Below are 4893 nucleotides of genomic sequence, written 5' to 3'. Positions count from 1 at the left end.
CTGTGTAGGGTGTTCAATGAAATGTTGCAACTGTGTTGTGAGTGTTATGTGTTGGTGAGTTGTGCAGTTTGGCTGAAGTATGAGTGAAAGTGTGAGAGAAAGGCAGTAAGATGTTGAAGTAGTGTTTCACAAAGTTAGAAAAGGAGGAAGAGGTAACAGGATGTTTTCTGTAAAGTCTGTAAAGTCGTTGTAATGGATGTTGTGTGTTAGTGACACAGACAGTCGACGTCACCAGGCGTTGCTGCGCACCTGGCGGTAATCGACAGGTTAGCTTGTTGCTAATGGTATGGCGGAGTTACGACGGTTAGCTGTTGGTATTCCCGAGTTATGGCGAAATAAACGGGTAGTGAGACAGTCACACACCATTAGAAAAATCAAGCGGATGATTCGACGTGGGATGGATGCGAAGACTGCGTGAGGCGATCGGTAAGAGGTGAGTTATTTCGTTTGTCGAGTGAGGAGTGTGTGCTATGCTAACAATGTTGTAATGTGTAAAGGAGTGTAGCATTAAGGCGTAAGTTTTTCCAACAAAAGAAGGGGAAAAAAGAAGTGTCGGTGTTTCAGTATTAGTTATCAGAGCAAGATGAACATGGTAATAACGAGTGGTGTTGATTTTGTGCACAATAACATGTCAATGTAGAGGTTCCCGATATCCGGTGTGGGTGACGTGTTAGCGCAGGGATGCTGAACGTTTTCAGCAGACAGACACAGGATGTTGTTGTTGATGTTGTTGTTGATGATGATGTGGATGTTGTTGTTGTGGAGACGAGTAAATGTGTGAATGTTTAGGAAACACAAAAAGTTATGGACAAGTGGCTAAAGTTCAGAAGTGTTAAGAAATAATTGTAGGAGGTTGGAGAGAAAAGAAACTGAGGTATACTGTCCAATGTGATGGTGGTGTAATAATGTTTTTATAATATTTATTCCTAGTAATAGTATAGTAGAAATGAGTGTAAGCAAAATTAAGTAAGCAAAATAATAAAGGTTGATGTTATTGTAATGTAAATCTTAGTGTAGTAATTATGACAGTTTGTTGTTATTGTAATGTAGTAAATCTTAGTGTAGTAATTATGACAGTTTTAACGTACTTATGATGCGATTAGCTGCAGTGGTATGCAAAAAGTGAGTGGATGGAAAATGTGTAACAGAGTCATAATTGTGTGGTTGCATGTGGCATTTGAAAGGGTTTACAGTGGAAACCAGTTGGCTGAAGTAATGAATACGAGTGTTATTAGTTCCACAGCAGCAGTGGTGTGTTGCTTCAGTCGTATAGATGGAGTATTTGCTGTCCATGGGAGTGGAGCAAAAAGTATGTATGTGAAAGTATATAAGAATGTGTATGTGTGATGTTGTTGGTTGATTTTTGGGGGGTGGGGGGCTACAATGTAGATAGAGAGGATGGATGTATGAGTGCTGTAGTGGAAGGGTTAAAGGTCGTATGTAGGGGTACTGTTGTGATGGATAACATGTAAGGCAAATGGTGATGTACGGTCGTTGATCTCGGGGAACAGAAGTTGACGTGTGTTGGTTGGAGGCCCTTCATTAATGGGGTTTGTGAATGTAACGTTAGCATTATTGGTAGTTGAATTTGTGGTTGTAAATTGTTGGCATGAGACGTGAGTGACTGAGTGAGGGAGTTTGTGGTGGAAATGACATGTACAGTATGTGTTCAACAGGTTGAAGAAGTGACGTGTTGGAGACGAGACCTGGACTGAGTTGGAGCTGCCACACAGCGGTCCAAGGTAGGTTGGAATGAAGAGTGATGTGTGTACGGTGGAGTGATGCTGTGAAAGTGATGGACTGTGTTGTGTGTGTGTGTGTATGCCACTGGATGGCAGCAGACGTGAGATGTGGTGGGTAATGTGTGAGTGTGGGAATTAGTAGTGGTGTTGTGTAGCTCTCCAGGGTGGGTCAGAGGTGAGTGTGGGTGGGATGTAGGTTGTGGAATGAATGAGGGTGTTATTGTAAAGGTAGGGAATGTAGGAAACAGACAGACTAACAAAGAATATGGCAGTATGTACATAGTAAAGTGTTACAGTATGTTGTTGTTGTTGTTGTTGTTTGAGAAGGAGTAGGGTGTCATAGTAGTGGGTGGAGTCCTGGATGTTGTAGGAGTTGGTGAGTTTGTATGTGATGTGGTGTCATGGTACTGAAACTGAAGTAAGTGGGTGAAAGGAGTAGACCCAGTGGTGTGAAGGTAATGAACACAGAGAAGAAGATGTGAGAACCTTGATGTGGGTCTGTAGCTGGTGTATTTGTACAGAGAGTGTGTGTGTGTTAGGGATGCAGAGAAGAGGAAGTAGTTGGGCGAAATAGAGAATGAGGGAGTATTAGTAGCGTTGCAGTGATGGAGAAGATGGGGCAGTAGAATAAATGGGTAGTGATGTTAGAAGGTGATAAAACAAATCCAAAATAAGTGAAGAGTTTATGTAGTGGATTGTGACACACAGTAGGAGTGACACACAAATGGAGTAGAGACTGTTGTGTGACCCGTGGAAGTGAAATGGAGTAGAGACTGTTGTGTGACCCCAGTTATGTGGACATGAAGTCAGTGGGTGTGATGTGGTGAGGGAGCTAATGTGAGGAGAAACAGGGAGGTGTCAGTGTTGTAGGTGAAGTGAATGTTGTCTGTGGGTCGTAGTTGGAGGTGTTGAGTTGTGTCTGTGCAGCAGAGATGGTGGTGTTTGCTGTGCTGGCTGAGGTTAGTGCTGGTGACTGTGTGTGTAGTGATGTAAGTGGTGTGACAGTAAACACAGAAGGTGTGTTGGACAGTTGTAGGTCTAAAGTGTTTGAGTAGCGGGTTTAAGGGGTAAGTAGTAGCATATGTGTGTTGAAGTTGTTAATGATTGGAAAGTGGCAGATATGGAAGTGAGTGGTACAGGTGTGGAGAAGAAGTGAGTGTAAGTGGAGGTATGAGGAGGAGAGGACAGATGTGTGGTGTGGGGTAGTAGAGGTGGGGGTGAAACGATGTAGTTGTTGTGATGTGGACTATTTAATCTGTTGTGGTGTGTGTGTTGGTGTGGAGTGGATAATTTCCAAGTCAGTAGTTGTTTGTATGTGTAGGTGGTGTTTGCAGTGGTTGACAGAGTTAGGAAAGGTGTGTGTGTGGTTATGGAGAGTAGTGAATGTGGAGTGGTGACATGTTTGGACACAAGTTCCCGTAGTGTAAGGTGTGAGTGTGGAGGGGGTTAGTGAGCTGTTGAACGTGTGTGTTTTCAGGGCATGCTGATGTTTGAGGTGTAATGGGCCGCACATGTACAGACATGTACAGGTCCTGTGTGGAGTTTGATGGTGAGTGTAGTGGATGTTGATAGTAAGGGGGTTGGTGTGTGGTGTGTGTAGCAGTGTGGTTTGGGTAGGACAGTGTTAGTGATGTAGTAAGGGGTGTGTACAGCTAAGTGTGAGTGGTGGGGGGGGGGGGGTGTTATTGGTGAATGATGTGAAGTGGTGTGTGGTGCTGAAGGTGTTGTGTGTGGGTGGTGTAGTCCTGTGGTGGTGAGGGACAGGTGGTTTGGGAGTGTGTAGTTGTGCAGTGTGATTCCAGGAAATGTGTTGAGATGAAGCTGTAGAGGTTGATCAGGATGTGTGTGTGTGTGTGTGTGTGAAGGTGTGTGTGTGGATTGTACAATGTACAAGTAGGATGTACAGTATGTAGTTGTGTTAGAGTAAGAAGGTGGTGTGAGTGGGTGGGTGACATTGGTGTGGTGGTGTGTGGCAGGAAGTGTGTGTGGATGTGTTGGAGACATTGGAGGTGTCATGGAGGTACAGAATGAGTGGTTGGGGTCTCAGCAGTGGTGTGTGTGTGTGTGTGTGGTGCAGCACAGGTAAGGTGTGAGAAAGTGTAGTGTCGTAAGTGGATGTTGTGATGTGTGTGCGTAGAGTAGTGTTGTGTGGGGCGGGGCAGATGTGTGCTAGTGTGTGTGTATTTACTGTGGCGGGGCAGATGTGTGGGGTGGGAGAAGGTAAGGGAAATATGTGTGCTAGTGTGTGTGTATTTACTGATGTGTCTGTTGTGTTTGGTGTTTGTGTCCAGCAGGGGGTGTGGAGTGTGGCGAGGTTGGGGAAGAAGGATAAAGTAAGAGAAGAAATGAAACATTGGCGTTAGGGTAAGTATTTATTGGAGAGACACATAGATGGACACGACAGCAGTAGAAATGTGTATCAGGAAGTTGTGCTGTTGTGACTTGTGCTCCACAGATGTTGTCCATGATGGCTTGATTGCGGGATGGGTGGTGTGGAACGTCAGAGGAGGCGGGAACAGCAGGGAGTGATTGGAGAGGGTGAGTATTTAGTGCTCAGTGTGACAAGCGTCAGCCTAGTGAGTAGCCATGTGTTTAGCCTGTGTTAGCTCTGTTTGTTCCAGCTCTGCTTGTTCCAGCGCTGCTCTTGTTCCGGCGTCTGCTCGAGTGAAGGTCGTCCTCGGGCGAAGTCGGACGAGGGCAAAGTCGATGCGTGTCAGCCTGCGCGTGTCCGCCGAGCAGGGTCCGCCGAGAGGGCACGGCCATAATCATCCAGTCATCACCCCGTCACCAATCACCCAAGTTCACCTTTAACATATACAAAACATACATTACACTCCATTGCCATATATAAACAACATACAACTTTTTACACCATTCATTACATACCATTATTTTAATAATTACTTACACAACAACACTTCACCACCTAACCAACCACTCCACCACTACCAACTACTCACTTGCTAATTATGAGGCCATAATCATCCAGTCATCACCCTCACCCACACCTTCCCCTGTACTCCCACTACTCACTATGACTGTGTACTAACAACAACACCACACTGACATCATGTACCCCCCCACACACCCCTCTACAACACACACGGCTACAAGTCGACTCACTCCACTGTCTGTGTCTCACTGTACATTC

This window comes from Cynoglossus semilaevis, chromosome 7 (assembly GCF_000523025.1).
Source record: "Cynoglossus semilaevis isolate Cse_v1.0 chromosome 7, Cse_v1.0, whole genome shotgun sequence".
In the NCBI taxonomy this organism is placed as follows: domain Eukaryota; kingdom Metazoa; phylum Chordata; class Actinopteri; order Pleuronectiformes; family Cynoglossidae; genus Cynoglossus; species Cynoglossus semilaevis.
This window is presented reverse-complemented; position numbering follows the sequence as displayed.